Source organism: Hydra viridissima, unplaced genomic scaffold (genome assembly GCF_058129835.1).
Source record: "Hydra viridissima isolate aposymbiotic clone 2 unplaced genomic scaffold, HvirCarnegie_v1 scaffold_9, whole genome shotgun sequence".
NCBI lineage: Eukaryota > Metazoa > Cnidaria > Hydrozoa > Anthoathecata > Hydridae > Hydra > Hydra viridissima.
Window position 1 is genome coordinate 5,374,165 of NW_028324308.1, and position 17,021 is coordinate 5,391,185.

Sequence of the window (17,021 nt, forward strand, 5' to 3'; positions counted from 1 at the left end):
GATTGAAGATTGGACTTTTTAACTTTTTAAAGAATCATAACTTTTATGGTAAGGATTAACTTTAGCATCGTAAATTTCGAAAGAAAAGAAAAAACATTGAGTACAGTTTAAAAAAAAAATGTCCATTTTGTTAAGTTAATAATTTCTTTAATATATATATATGTATATATTAAATAATAAACTAGAATAATGTAAAATAAAATTCTTTAATTTATGTTCTAGTTTATTGCTTTAATCATTATTGTTTAATGTAATCATTATTTACAATATTTTATTAAAAACTATTTTGGTTTTTTAAAAAAAACAAATTAATTGTTCAAAATAAATTTTTCCATGAAAATCCCAAAAACATGTGCTACAAAATGTATTTGAAATTCAGTTTATTATTTTGCCATACTTTTATTTTCACCAACTTTTTTTCACTAACTATTTTTAGAAACTAAGCTATGTATGACTGCAAAAGCGGCCCACTGGTCCTTTGTTGACAGCACAAATTCTTCTTCGCTCGCATCAACGTGTTCTCGATAAATTGAGTGCGTAAAGTTGGATCATTGGGATCGATAAGTTCCTTTGGTGAACAATCTTATCATGTTTCTAAATGACATTCCGAATATTTGGTATCAGTATAAGATGTCCAACTATCTGAGATTAGTCAATTACCAGGTAGTGTTTCTCAACGTCTATCACACATCTCTACAAGACAGGAGTGTCCCGAATGCCTCCCTATAGCCCTAAAAGCTCAATTATCCTGCCGCCAGTGACCATGATGATATTTCTGGCGAAATTATTTCGACGCGTCAATCTCGCCATCTAATGGATTAACATTCTTTTCTAAGCCTCCAAGTTTTTGTGGATTTTTTTCTAAATGCTGCTCACAAATTTCTTTGACAAGTTGCATCAGTGTATAATAATTTTTCTGGAGAGATAAAACTCTCGAGTGATTTGCACATGTGTAAAACCAAAGCACCACATGTACAACAGCAAAATTAACCAGTTTAGAGGTAGATTATTTCTTTCAAAAAATGAACGATGGCGCACAACTTGACTAAAATTGTTTACATTTAAATTCCAGCGCTATCCATTCGGTGTTAACAACATTTGTTCTGTGAGAATGCCATAATGCGGATTGAACCAGTTTACATTGTTTGACACTTTTCTTTCCTTTGAGATCTACGACGCTAAAGTTAATCCTTACCATTTTATCTAATATTGCTGATAAAAAATAACAGAGCTTTCAACAATCGCAAGGCAGTTGATTCGATAATTTTTAAATAAACTTGTAAACTTTTTTGAAAACTTTAAAAATGTTAAAAATTTTTGGCGAATTCTGAGAGACTGGAAACGAAGCTACATCTTACATTTTATTACTGGTATTATAATTATTAATACTCCCATGATGCACTTGATGCAGATGATCGTTCTGGATGTTGAACATGAATGCTTAACTTTTATTCTTAAGTTTTGCTGTGCAATAAGTCGAAAATTTTGTTAGAATCAAGAATTAATGTTTTATCAAATATTTTCTAATTGGATTTTAAAAACTATGAAGATAAACTTTTAAAAATCACTAACTTTTCTGTAATAGTAAAAGAATTAACGATCAATATTTCAAAAATGAATAATTTATGTCACCTTAATCATGTCTTCAATATAGATCATAAAAACCCACTTTGTTACAATTACCGCAATATTGAAGGCCAAACGAATTTGCCGGTAAAACAAAATCGTTATATGCTCAACCTTTTTGGCTTCACAAACACCACTCTAACCATTTCAATCCTTCGATTATTATCAAGTGAAACAAAAAAAAAAAAAAAAATGGACTCACCTTTTTGATTTATCATCGCAACCTTTTTAAAATTTTTACGGATGTTTCCCCCGTAAAAAAACGGCGATTCTAACCAAATGTTTTATTGATAACAAAAATAAACACAATTTAATGAATTTATACTAACCCGCTTTTCTAATTTTATCTATGATAAAAAACATACACCAATATTAGCAGCAACATATCTACATTTAAGCTTTTTTTCTCTATCATACGGAGTGGAACTCCACATTTAAATTCTACATGTAAATTAATAGATACAAATTAAGGGTTACAATTAGTTTATATTTTATCTTATATAGCATATAAAATAAAATTTAAACTAATTGTATCCCTTATTACACATACAGCAATGCTGATTTGAACACGCATCAACAAACCCCAGGCATACTAAGCATATTTTTTGAAATAATTTTATAACTTAAGCATTTAAATATCTTATACAAATAAGAATTAGCATATCTGAACTTATAAAAAGATTAATACAGCAAACAACTAAAAAAAAAAAATCTTTTATTGCAAAAACTAAGATTTAGGGTTTGACTTATAGGTGGACTTAGAGTCGATAAACGGCGGAAATCTTCTCGCCTCCACTTTTCTTCAGCAGTCATTGTCAGCTGTCTCCAAAAAAGTTTTCTGCCCGTATTATATTCTGACATCCGCCCCCAGTTGCTTCCGTCTCCCAATTGGCGGTCATCACCAGAACTTTGTTTTGGAGGCAAAATATTTTGGAGGCTGTTCCTAATCGGGAGGCGGAGACCATTGGTCGCTGTTAAAAGTTAATTTAGATGTAAAATGATTTGAAGGCTGTCAAACTGGAAGACAGTATTTTTGCCTCGCGCTTCCAGATGAAATATTGACGAAGAGATTTGTAAACTGAAGAAAAAAAGGGTAGGAGTTTTTGATGGATTTTATAAGTCCTCTATCTTATAAATGATAAAAAATTATTTGGTTATTGTTTTAGGCAGTTGTAAAAAGCATCCTTGAAAATAAAAAAAGTAGAAAATTCTGTAGATTTAGTAGTTAAAATAATGAACGCCTTTTGTGGTCTTGAATGCGAAAAGAGTATAAAACTTCATTTTATAAATAGTTATCTTGACCAGGAAATTGTTCAATCTAATTATAGGCTTTAAATGATTGATAGTGGAAGGCACGTATCTGATTTATAGGTAAATATAGGTTTAGCTTCGCTTTTGATAATCATCAATCACCTTAATATTTAACATATTTTTTTATTGGTTACTTTGTGTAAAATATTCTTTGTGTCCCAATCACTGCCATACTAGGGGCAGAGCCACAATAACTAATTTGATATACATGTGATAATTTCCATATTTAAAAGAGACTGGCTGGTATCTTATTTTCTTTTGCAACAATTTTTGCACATGCCTCTGCATGTGCAAAGATTGTTGCAAAAGAAATGAAGATATCAGCCGCTTTAATTACTTTGTGGCAATATTATTTTTTTGTCATTGGTTTGGGAAATGTTTATTCAAGAATAGAAAATTTTGCACCAGCTTTTCTGGTCTTGAGAAGTCTCCATCACGTGTACGCCTTGAATAAACTGTTATTTCCATCAAATATTTTCAAACCAGGAATATTTTTTTAAAGATCAAAATGTAATTAATTTTTACAAGATAGTCATAAAATATCAAGATCAGAGCGGTTCCACCAAGATCTTAAGAAAATGGATGATCAAGTACAGGCGTACACACCGGTTTTAAAAAAATTACGGTAAATGCGTAATACGCATTTTTACCACACTGCAGTAAAAGGATTTAACCTTTACGCAAAATTACGAAAAGCTGCGGTAATGAATTTTTATTATGATTCTCTACAACAGAAAGCGTAACTAAGTTTAAATTTACTGAAAAAAAACGGTAAAGTTGCACAAAAATGCGTAAAACCGATAAATATCGGTAATTCCGGCAATTTGTGATTATTTCGATAAAAACTAGTAAAAACGGTAATTATGGGTAAAATAGCGTAAAAGTTTCCTTTTTTTTCTTTTTTTTTAATCAAATGAGAGAATTGTTAATTATAGACCGGACATACGACTCGAGTAATCGTTTTAACCGAAAATAGTGATTGATTCAACAATTAATTGAAAATTAAGCGTTCGGTTAAAATGGTGCATTAAAGCAATACTGTTACTCAATAAAAATGTGTAAAAAATTTTTATCGTGATTAAAATAATAATCAAGAAAAATGACTTTTAATCAGAATATTTATGAGCGTCCAATTTAAAGCTTTTAATTAAAGTAGAAAATTTAAAATTTTTTGAACAGTTTAAACTTTCTTTGCTGACGTGAATTATGATAAAAAAAACAACAAATTTTACAAAAATTGAATGTAAGATTTAAAAAATTATTTTCATTGTTCATTAACGAATTTGTAAGATTTGGACTTAAAGATCATAAACCTAATACAAAAATATGCATATTGTGGAGGAAACCAGGTAATACAAATAATGTCATATTTCTCTTAGTTTTTCTTTCCATTGATCAAAGTTTATTTAGATATGTTGGTCATTTAGAAATTTAAGTCGTGTTTTTACTCTAAAACTTTCATAAAAACACATAGATATAAAATAGAATGGTGAAAACTATTTTAAAAATGATCATTATGATTATTAGAAACACTTTAAAATGACCAAAATGGTTCAAATAAATTTTTTAAAACGAATATAATAATTAATCAACTTAATTGATGACAGTTAAAAACGGCGTCATAGCAGTAATCATTTTGTTTATTAAATTTTTAATTTGGTTGACCATTAACCCTTATTCGAATCGCGCGATTGTCCAGTGTTTATTATTAATTAACTGCCTCTGTTTATCTGTTTATCTTAAGTTATATCTGTTTATCTCCTAAAGTTAAATGAGCCTCGTATGTAAAGTTGACTAATCTTAAGAAAGATTTAGTCTCAAAGCTCATAAGTTAGTGATCTAATTATTACACCAAAAGCACTACCAAACCATCTTCAAACCATCTTCAAACCATTTTCAAACCATTTTCAAACCATTTTCAAAACATTTTCAAACCATTTTCAAACCATCTTCAAACCATCTTCAAACCATCTTCAAACCATCTTCAAACCATCTTCAAACCATCTTCAAACCATCTTCAAACCATCTTCAAACCATCTTCAAACCATCTTCAAACCATCTTCAAACCATCTTCAAACAACAATGTCCCTCTCAATTTATTTTACCAAGCTTGACAGAGAATAGGATAATATATCTAGCTCTGGCAGAAAGCCACGATTAGTAAAAGTCACGAAAAAAAGTAATTATCCCTTTGGGTACATTTGATGAGTGAGACTCGTCATCGATATGAATAACCAAAGTTACAGATAACGAGTCTGTTCGTCATTGGAATATAACATAAGCGTGGTGTTTTTTTTTTTTTTTTGCAATAATGTGCACGCGCATGCGTTGCGCCAATTCCTTATCTTAACCGTAATTCCTTAATTTAGCTTATACCTGTTTATCTTAATCAATCTTGTATTAATTTACTTGTTTTCTGAATAAAGTTATATTTTGGTTTTGTTTATAAACTAAATGTATTCATCATAATTTTACAGTGAAAATAAATACCTTCAATTATGTTAAAAAAAAAAAATTCAAAAAAATCAGGAGTCAAGGGGAAAAGATATTTCAAGGCAGCACCACCAAAGCTCACTTAAAGTAAAGGTGAGTTTCCACTCATCCGTTTTAGCTATGAGAAAAGGAAAAGGATGGGAAAACTAATCACGTGAGCATGCGCAATGATTAATTTTCAAAATTAAATTAGAAACTCACCTTAAAACGGATGAGCGGAAACTCACCTTAAGTGTTACTTTTTTACAATAATTTTGTATTCTTTAATTTCCGGTTATTTTGCGTAAAAACGGCATTTCTGAGTAAAATGCGACAACTTTGAATATATCTTAAATTACTCTAAACACATCTATGTGTTTTGTGGGTCATGTATTTACTATTTATGAACTATCTACTATTGCAATATTGTATTTTGTATCTTTTTTAACATTTATAGTTCCACTATTTTCTTTCAGGTCGTATCAGCCGCCATCTTTTTACTAGATGCAAAAAACTGATAATTAAAATAAAGAAGAGGAACTTTAACAAAAGAGGGATGCACAAGCAGAGGCTGATAAAACCAGCACGTCAAAATAATTTCTTGGACCAACTAATAAAAAAAAAGGCTTGATAATCTACCCAAAGTTGCGTCATTAAGTCGCACAACAAAAAGTTGAGAATATCACTGAAACTATAAAGTGGACTCCATAAAGTGCAAAGCAGTTGGAATTTTACACCATTCTAATTCTGGTATTATTCTTCTCTAAACTCCCGTTTCACGTTATTAAAACTGCTAAGACATCCCACATTGCGAAAATCTAGCTTTCACAAAAGATGAATGGGCTGCAAGAAGTAGTGTTCCCTTCGTCTCCCTTACATTGCATTATGTCAAAAAAGTTGTCTTCGGATTTCCAAAACTTTATCGGGAGACATACAGAGGCTTTTCAAGAGATCAGTGATCATCTAAACTGTGCTGATCATCTGATCAAAACTTGCTTAACAACGGCTCTAGAAAAATCAGAACTCAATGATGTTATCATTATCAGCCTAGATCATACAGCCAGATACAAATATATAGAACCAGCCTAGATCATACAGCCAGATACAAATATATAGAACCAGCCTAGATCATACAGCCAGATACAAATATATAGAACCAGCCTAGATCATACAGCCAGATACAAATATATAGAACCAGCCTAGATCATACTGCCAGATACAAAACCCTAGACAAACCAAATCTTCAAATTTTGATTCCAGATGAGTTAGAGTTCCATAATACTTTTAACATTTTACCATTTCTGGTAGAATGTAAAAAAAGCTCTGATTCCTGATTTTCTGAAAAACAGGTAACAATGCAAAAAATTTAAAAAGACATTAATTCTCCACTTTCTTTGCAAAAGAACCGTAAATGTCAATAAAAAGTGTGACTCTCAAGGTGCAGAATGTCTACAGTACTTTATGAAAGAATTTGAGAAAAGTCTACCCAATAATAGTATTAGAGTCAAGTGCTATAATGTGGCTTCATTTCTGCACTCAAATTATTGAGGACATACACTCAAACAATACCAAACAGTAAGGAAGCGAGGGAAGCTGCCATCAGGAATTGTTGACTATCACGATGAGTATTCTTCTCTAGAAACATTACACCTTAATGAAGTTATGGATTCAGTGAACCTTGAGCTTTTGAAAAACTGGAAGCAGATTTCAGCGTAGAACCCAGGGACTTCACAGTCAAGCTAATCAAACTTCAAGGCACCCTTGATGGTTGAGTGCGAAAAATACCAGACAAATGGCCATACCTAAAAGGCATGTGGATGTCTTGGAAACGTGGAAACAATTTTTATTTAATCAGCAAGAAAAGCGGTAAATAGTGATAAAAGCGGCAAATTTGCGTTTTGTGCTTTTTTTACGCAATTTTACCTCGTAATACGCAAATTAGGCGTTTCCAACGTAAAATTTTTTTACCGTAAATTTATCACAGGGTTGCGGTAAAGGTTTCCCATTTTACACAGATTTACGCAAAAAATACATAAAGTATATGCATAAAGTATTTCTATAAAATGTTTAAACATAATTAACATTTTTTTTTCATCAGCTATCTTTAAATTTTTTTAAAAAAAACTCTTTAAAAAACCCCCTGGCATTTCTAAAAGAGTTGACTACTTAAAATTTTCAAAAAAAAACTTAATTGCAAAAAAATCTGTAGCTCACCATAAAAATCTGATGTTAGATTTGAATTCAGCATATCAAAATTATGTTAAAACAACTATCAATTTTGATACTATAGATTTTTTATTAGCCTTTGTTATCTTAACTAAAATTAATTTTTTTTATGCGTGTTTTAAATCGAGAAAGTTTGGGTTTTGTTATATATTCATTTTAAAATTGATCACAGATTTTGTTTATATTTGGAGTTTTAATTCAAACAAATAACTTTAATTTGTGAACTTAAAAGTTAGTAAAAAGAAACTTTAAATCGTTTTTATTTCAAAATAGATATTTTTAACTCAATACTTTTTTTCCACCGTCCCGACGATAATAAACAACAAAGTATTCTTAAGTTTTTTTTTGATGACCCTGAAACAGCGCAGTGCTGTTATTGTTTTAATTGCGGTTTTTTTAGTTTTACGTTGTTAGGGATGAGGACTAAAAGTTTTATTTGTAATTCAAGGAACTGTCAGGTCATTATTTCGGAATATTACAGTTGACGATATTAATACTAGTTGAATAAAAGTTATTAAGCGAACGGCAGAGTTGATAAACAGCGGAAATCTTCTTGCCTATACTTTTCTTTTCGTTGGCAGCCGCCTCCTATAGACATTTAGACGGCAGAATGTATTAGCTTCCGCCTCCCAATTAGCTGCCACCACTAGAAATTTTTTTAGTGGAAGGATGTTTTTGCAGTTCGGCGGAGCAGAAGCCACTGGCGACCGCCGTCTGATAGTATTTTACAACCATATAGGAAAGATGATTTGGTGGTTGCTTCCCACCGTCTAAATAAATAAAGGCAAAGGACGAAAATTTCATTAAAAAAAAACTAATCGTTTATCTTTAAGTCAATAAACAATTGAAGACCTTAGTTACGTTTCTAGTTAATGTGGAAGCTTGATTATTTACCTAAGCAAACCAAAAAAAAAACCCACCAGCTTTTGTGAATAAAACGTAATTATGTCCAGTGTTTCCATACTAAAGTTCTTAACATCATTCATCCAATCATTTTGTTCAACTTGGTCACCTGATTTTATCTTCTACACCTAAAACGATGGTGGACGGAAAAAAAAGTCTAAACTGATGAAAATCAATCCAAGATAAGAAAAAAGAAGGCTATCGCCATCAATATGTTAAAGAAATAAAATTTAATTTGCTAAAGTTAAAGGTAATATTTTCATTTATATTTTTAGTTTTACAATTTCACTTATATTTAAATCCAGAAAAAAATCTCGGTCACAAGATCCCAAAGAGATCTAGATTTCTTGATCATTTGTATTGTGAGGAGGGAAAATGATAAAACTGTAAACATTATCTTTAAGTTTTTCCTAACTCAAGCATATAACATTCGAACGAAGAAAAGAGCGAGTCAACCAAAAAATTACGCACAGAGACTTACGAATTTGTCATATGAATAAGATGACAAAGCGAAAAGAAAAGTAAAAAGTAACAACAACCAAGAAAAGACGTACACGCAGAGATTTATTGAATTTGTCATATGAATAAACGATAAAGCGAAAAGAAAAGTAAAAAATAACAACAAACAAGAAAAGATGTACGCACGGAAACTTATTCAGCCTGTCATATAAATAAATGATGAATAAGTAACAAAACCGTAAACAACTGAAAACTATAAAAAGCTCAAAAAAAGAAAAAAAAGAAGAGAGGAGGAAAAGAAGGGAAAAGTAAGAGATATGAAGAGAAAAGAGATTTAAAGAGATTTAAAGAGAGTTTTAAGAGAAAAGTTTTTTAAAGAGATTTAAAAGAAGATTTTATGAGAAAAGAGTTTTAAGAGATTTAAAAGAGGAATTTATGAGAAAAGGATTTTTAAAGATTTAAAGAGAATTTCATGAGAAGTATTTATGAAGATTTTATGAAGAGAAACTTATGAGAAGAATTGGTAAGAAAAGATATTTGAGTAATTTTAAATAAGCGTTATTATCTGTATTGATTTATTGATATTTGCTTGAGTTAATATTAAGAGAATATATATTGATGAGAATATTTGAGAATATTTATTAAGAAAAATAAGTAAGAGAAGAAGAACCAGTAGTAAGTATTTTTGTTTGCATTTTGATTATTAATATTACTGTTGTTATTACTATATGCGTTAAATATTGTTATTGAAAAGTTTGATGCTCTAACCGCGTACCTTACTATAGCCGCGCCGTAATATATCACCTGAGGGACCGAACATAGAAAACATTTAATAAAACCCCCACACCCCCAACCTTGTTCCCAAGTTCCATAACCTTTCTACAACCCAAATCTAGCCCTTTCCTAACCAAGTACTCCCCAAACCATCAACCTTGTCCCCAACCTCCATATACCTAATCTAAACAACACCAAACCCAAACCTTCCCCTTACCCCTTTCCACCAAACATTAAATATTAAAAAAAATAAATAAGAAAACAATTAAATAAAATCCACCACCCTCACAGTATTTTGGGTGCTAGACATAGGATAATTAGCCAGTTACTGTTAGACTACTAATAGACTACTAGATTTAGTGGTAATTAATCAAATTTAATCAAGTCAAAACCATATCGCAACTACCAAGTTCAATATTATAAAATTAATTTAAAAAAATTTTCCTCTTTTGAGAAGCGCACATATATGTAACAAGCTCAAGCTGTCAAAGGAGCTTTTCATAATGGAATGTTGTTGTAAATGCTTTACAAAACTTGCTAAATTTTCACAACCTTTACAATGAAGCTCAAAATGTGTATCTACATGGATGCATCAGTGTAAACCATGACTCTGGAATATGTTTAAGGCCGAGAAAAAAAAGTGGTATGGAGCAAAGCAATTTTTCTTATTCTCTAACTACTTAGAAGTAAACTGCTTCCATATGCAGATCAGTGTGCTGATCAATCAAGACTAATCAAGACTAAAAAGAAAAGTAGTTAAATTTTCCATTGTGCAGATGTGAAAAACATGGCAATCATAAAAAGATTGATGAGGATATTTGAAAGCATGTTTTTGATCACATGAGAAAGTTTCCTGCACATCAAAGTCACTACAGTAGATCAAAGAATTTGCATAAGAAATATGTTGATACCTCTCTGACTGTTGCTAAAATTCATTTTTTATTCATACACAACAATTCTGATCTGCAAGAAATATAATTTTTTTATATTAATGCAAATGTTATTTGTACCATGATAATTTAAACAATAGGTTCAATAATAAATTTGGATTTCCTTGCTCTTATATTTGTGATTGATGAGAAAGATTTATAGCTGAAATAAAGGCTGCTGAAACACAATATGAGTTTCACATCAGGAAAGCTGATCTACTTAATTTTTAGATCACAGAGGCTACTTCAGCTGCAAAGCTAAGTCAAGACACTACAGTAGTTTCTCTAGATCATTATACTTCTACACTTGATAATTCCATATCAAAGCTTATCTTGTTTGTAGAAATATTTTTCTTGAAAAACAAGAACCGGTACATTTTGGCTATTGTAAGTAAACACATTTGCAGGCTATTGTAAGTAAAAGTCCCTTTCTGACAACAGTCTATATTAAAGAAGAATGCAAAAGCTAGTAATATGGAAATTTTTAAATCATGCAAATGTTTCAGCTGAAGCCATATTTTGTAATAAAATCAGAGGGAAAAACAGCTCCTGAGGATAATAGTAACACTAAACCTGTTGAATAGTTTGTTTTTTTAAATTTGTATTCAGATTTTTAAAAACAAATATAAAAATTCAGTGTTTTATTTTACTTTTATTGTTTTGTGATATATGATAATATAATAATATTGTGTTATATAATTTTATAATAAAACATACTACAGAATATAAAACATGGTGTTTGCAATCTCATCCTGTAAACTGCTATGAATAGGTCAAAGAATAAAAGTTTTATTGAAAAAGTACATATATCCACTGTTGAATCTTGGTGCAAAAAGTACTTAGGTCAAAAAATAAATTAGTCATTATCTTAAACTAATTTATGGATTTATATGTCTATATATTGAATTAAAGTTTATAAAGCCTAATCACCAGAAATGGTTTCAACTTTATTTCCTGATTTCCATGCCAGTTTGAATTTTCGAACTCCATGATCTCAAAATACATATTTTTTGACTCTGCATTTTCGGAATTTTAAACACAAACTTCTTCTTCTAGATTGACTCAGTCGAACAGATTGAAATCTTCAAAATCAAACTGTTGTAAGACCAATTACAACAGTTTAATCAACATTACAAAATTTTATCAGTTACATATCCCGGTGAAGGATGAAATTTTTACTAACCACGTTTTTATACTCCCCATGTAAAAATCCAACCACATATTTTATCAATACCTCTAAATATTGTATCATCAGGGTAAATCTATCGATAAGGTAAACAGTTTGTTTATTTATAACTGTTTATACTACTATACATTGATATTATTTCAATGGAGCGATACTTTAATAGTTGCGTGTTACTTGTTTAATTTGGCCTGTCTTTTCTGTGGTACAATTTGTAACTTGAAAAAAAATTCAAAGCTGTAAATGAATCTGTTTTTTAACTTTTAAGTTATTTAGTGTAAAGAAAGGCAACGACATATAATTCAGTCTTCAAATGATGACAACTATTTTTAAATATCATTAATAAGGCGAATGCATTATCTGGCCACATAAGCAATGACTCAAAAACTTAGCATATTCAAAATATTTTTTTTTGGCGTGGAATGGTAAAGGTTCCAGCAAAAAAACAAGAATCTTCAATTGAAACCATTATTACAAAAGCATGAATTCCAAAAATTAACATTAAGCGCAACGATCGGCAATTGGGCGGTGGAAGCAACTAGAGATGAAAGCCAGAACAATCTGCGGGCAAAAAAGTGTATTGGGTTAGCCAATGGGTTAGCCAATAGGTTAGCCTTTTGCCAGAATGCTATTTTGCCGCCTGGAGGCATTATCAATTTTAGAAAGACTAATGGAGTGACTTGTTAAATATACTAAATAACAGAGGTCAAACAAATTTCAACTTTTTTATAATCTTCAGAATTATATGTGTACTTTTCTTGTAGCATTTTTCCCGTTGAATTTAAATCTGTCCATTTTTTCTCTACCACAAAAAGTTTTGAAGATATTTATACTTTAAATTTTCATGGGTCATAAATTTTTAACATTTATACCAGTGTGTAGAAAAATATCATTTTTAAAAAATAACTAATGAAAAATGTTTGTTCACATCTTACAATTAAAATATTTCATTATATATGCTTAAATTAAGTAAAGTTATGCATAAAGAGTTAAATATTTATATTGAATATGAAAATATTTATAAAAATCTATGGGATTTATCGTTCTTTTATGTATATCTTTAGGAATATCTTGATACAGTGTCCAGCAATGGTCTGCCATCATGCTCTTCGCTAACTGTTCCAAAATTATTTGGAAAAAAGTCAGTATGACAATGCAGGAAATAAAGTTTTGGGGAAATTCCACATCCAAGCTCATTAAATGCGTCAATATGTTTCTTGACTTCATCTTTGAACAAAGGAGACTTATTTGAAAGATTCGAATGCTATCTTCTCAGTTGGAGTTAGGACATTTAAAAATTGGTCATCTTTCAAAACCTCTCGAATGTGTGGGCTAAAAAAAATTCCTTCTTTTAGCTTTTGCTGCACCAACTTTTCTAAAGCTTCTTTTTGCTGTACTAACTTTTTGCAAGTTTTAAAGCGAGATACAAAAAGCCTAAAGAGTCTTTTACCCATTGCCTTATTAAAGATTTTCATTAAACCAAGCTTAACATGAAGAGGGGGAAAATATGTTTTTTGTTGGTCAATTAAAGGAAAAATATTGGACACTGTTTTCTCAAAGAACATAGATTGTTCTTAGCTGCCAGTCAGTTCTCAAATAATATTGTTTAGCATCTCTGTTATGCCATAGACAAAGAAAGCTGCAGTGTTTTGTAAACCCAATCTGCATTCCCATTAGCATTCATATAACTTTGCGAAGAATCGATAAAAAACGCCAGTAAGAAGTATTGTGTGGCTGGCCAATCGAAGAAAAGACTCCCGGAATTCCTTGTCAGAATCACAAAGGACAATCCACTGGGGAGCATTCATTCAAATAAAGTTTCTTTTTCTCTAAATTGATTTCTTGATATCTTGCGCTAGTAGTAGATGTAATTATACTCTGGATTATTTGATGATGATTGACCGGGAAAATGTTCAGTATATTGCATTTCTTCATCTTCTGAATCTGGCCGATAAATTTCTGGTCTTTCATATTATAATCTGAAGATTGGGATGCAGGACCTTCGAGAGCGTCAATAGCGCCCGGGTCAAAATTGGAGAATGGCGCCCCTTTTCAAGCCAAGAAATTTCAAAATTTAAAGTTTTGCGAATGTAGCAATTATCAATTTCTGACACAACACATTGTATTTCTGCGTTACTATCAATTCTCTGGATAAAGCAGTAGAATAGTAATGACTCACTAATCAAAACTGACATTTGAATCAACATTTGGTTTTAAATCAATAATTGAAAGGACAATCAACGAAAACTTTGAGAATGGTGAATAAGGTGCTTAAAGATGAATTTTTCGTCCGGCGCCCCTTCAAGCTTGGCGTCCGGGTCAACTTGCCCCCTGTTCCCCCCCCCCCCCCTTCTTGAAGGCACTTAGAGGATGGGTAACGATTCGTCATGTTTTACTGGCCTTCTTGCTGAATCCAAATCAGGGTATTGTATTGATTGTTTATTCTTACCAGAAAAACCAGAGATGTCTACAATGCAAAAATTAAAGTCATCTACATGATTTTTTTCCGAATCATTAGAACAGCAAATGACATAAAGGATTTTTTTTTAAACCAATTTCGCAATCCAGTTGAAAAGCCTTAACACCATGGCTTACTATATAACAGGCCTTGCCAACGCGCGGCTTGCGTAAAAAACTGGAGGCAAGATTAAAAATATTACTTCGCAATAATTTACATTCTCAGTTAGGTGATTTTTGCATGAATATAATATTTGTATGATATATCTACTAAAAGTAACTTATAAAAAGTGAAAAGATGAATTTATTACTATTATTTTTTTAATTTTGTTTATAACTAACATTGTAATATAACTAACAAATAACATTTATAACAATTTTAAATTAACTTAAATGTATCTAAAGCTAATTATGTTTAAACAATTTAGTTAGTATATATAGATTTATATTTTGCTGTAATTTAATGTTAGCATTTACCACAAAATTTATTAATGGGTTTTTTAAGTATTAAAAATAAATTTTCGAGAAAAAAGAGATAAAATCTTTAGAGAATAAAAAGTAAATACAAGCTTTTTAGATATTTTACTAAACACTATTTTACAGTTTTTGTTAAAAGCATTTTACTTTGTGCTGAGTTTTATCAGCTTCTGCTTTGGCTCCTTGTGTGAACGAGGTGAATAGAGTCGACAATAATTATTAAATAAAATATTTGTCATTGTTAATCCATGATGTCTTTGCATACCTAATGAATAAAATTCTGATAGCATCATAAGGAGGTTACACAGTGATGACCGACAAGTGTCATTATATACTTCATAAAAAAGAATGTAACAGTAAGTTGCCCATTGACAAACTTTGTCACCAGGAATTGTTAAACCTCCTCGATTTAAGTCCTTTACAAAGTTTCCATACGCTTCATAGAAATAAAAGGTGTCATCTGGATTTTCATCTTCACGAATAATGTACCCTGCAATATAAACTAATGACATTTTAATATCGACGGTCAATGAGTCACACAGAGCAGGTAAATTGTCAATAACGTTGCAAATACCCTCGCTTGGTAAAAATTTACATTTTGGACAAGAGTGACAATCTCTGAGATTAGAGAAAATATGTCTGATATAAGTGGTATCATCTAAAGATTTACATTTAGATGTAATTCTTCCTAAAGTGCGTAAACTTGGAAGTTCAAAATCTTCTCTGATACGATTGTAGGCTGATCGTGAAAGAGAAAAATACTCAAATGCTCGCACAATTGTTTCAACTGGATACTTTTTTTCCCCAATACATGTTTTATTCATTGACAAAATTTGTTGATATACAACTTCTTTTTTAGGTGTTATTTCACAACAATTTAAAAATCTTAATGCTTCTTGGATATGAGAAAATTTGTTCATAATATAAACTCGGTTAGATGATTAAGTCATAACACTAATTTTAACTCCACAATGAAATGCTTCAAAAATGAGATCTTTATTTATGCAAAGAAGAAATCTAGGAATAGCACTTTCCTTTAAAAAGTCTGAAGACTGAATATGTAATATATCATTGCATAAATAATTAATAATAGCAGAATTAAATTGATTAGTTTTTAACTTTTCACATAAAACATTAATACTTTCTATTTTTTCTTGTGAATTAAATATTGCTAACTCATCCTCTTCTTGCCAGCGAGCACTATTAAGACTTTTTGATGTTTTTCTAAGTGGCATGGGTACAGTAGGAACTAAGCTTGGCTTTATGCAATCAAATACTGACGGAGCATCACGAGGTCTCAGCTTCCCATAAACAGTAACAGTTGAATAATTTTTTGGCCAATGTCTTTCACATACTACGGTGTTATCAGTATCAGGAACATTATCTCTTGGTATTATAGCAATCCAACGTTTTCGTTCTTCAATGTTTCTTGGAAGTCTAAATGTTTTAACTCTATTCTGAGGATTATAATTGCCATTGCAATTTGTTACACAACATCGACGAACCATTTTCTAAATACTAAATTAAATCCTTTGCTTAATCCTTCACCTCTCAACTAACTTTTTTTTTTAATTTGGAAGTTAGTTAAAATAATGACGGGTGTTTGGATATTGTTAATTTTATGCAAATATTAAATTTATGCATATATATATATATATATATATATATATATATATATATATATATATATATATATATATATATATATTCAACTTTAATTAACTTTATCAAATAAATTTTAAATGAAAATTATTTTGTTAATTTTATAATAATTATTTAATGTTATATAATTATTATTGTTACAAAAAAAACACCCCCGTATTTATTTTGTAAAACGGCTTTCTAGTTTTTCAAACATAAAACTATCTTGCCTCCAGTTTTTTACGCAAGCCGCTCGTTGGCAAGGCCTGTTATATAGTAAGCCATGCTTAACACACATAATGGAGTGTCCATGGTTTATCTTGATTCCCAAAATGACATCTGAAGTTGCCTTCGTAGAGCTTCTTTGTGTGGAGGCTACTTCAGATGTCAACCTCTTTGGTGGGGTTTGGTAGTAAATTAAAAAGAAACAGATTTTAGTTCAGCAGAAAAAAATGCAATAAGATAGATATAAAACTATTTCTGAAGAAAATTCTTTGCTCTCATGGCGATACTTATTACAGGCCTTCCCGTCGCGAATCCGTATTTTTAACTGGGGGCGGACA

The 17,021-nt window shown here is 30.6% G+C and overlaps 2 long non-coding RNA genes and 1 pseudogene across 2 annotated transcripts; 1 reads left to right on the forward strand and 2 right to left on the reverse strand.

Moving 5' to 3' along the window:
- Positions 1–8,087: 8,087 nt before the first annotated feature.
- Positions 8,088–9,089, reverse strand: LOC149883698 (uncharacterized). The gene is made up of 3 exons (XR_016455294.1): positions 9,020–9,089; positions 8,556–8,666; positions 8,088–8,405 (listed from the first exon to the last, which is right to left on the reverse strand). It is a non-coding gene; the product is annotated as an uncharacterized LOC149883698 (long non-coding RNA).
- Positions 9,090–9,281: 192 nt separating this feature from the next.
- LOC149883699 (uncharacterized) lies at positions 9,282–14,736 on the forward strand. The gene is made up of 2 exons (XR_016455615.1): positions 9,282–9,520; positions 12,948–14,736. It is a non-coding gene; the product is annotated as an uncharacterized LOC149883699 (long non-coding RNA).
- Positions 14,737–14,858: 122 nt separating this feature from the next.
- Positions 14,859–16,417, reverse strand: LOC149883700 (uncharacterized; annotated as a pseudogene).
- Positions 16,418–17,021: the final 604 nt, after the last annotated feature.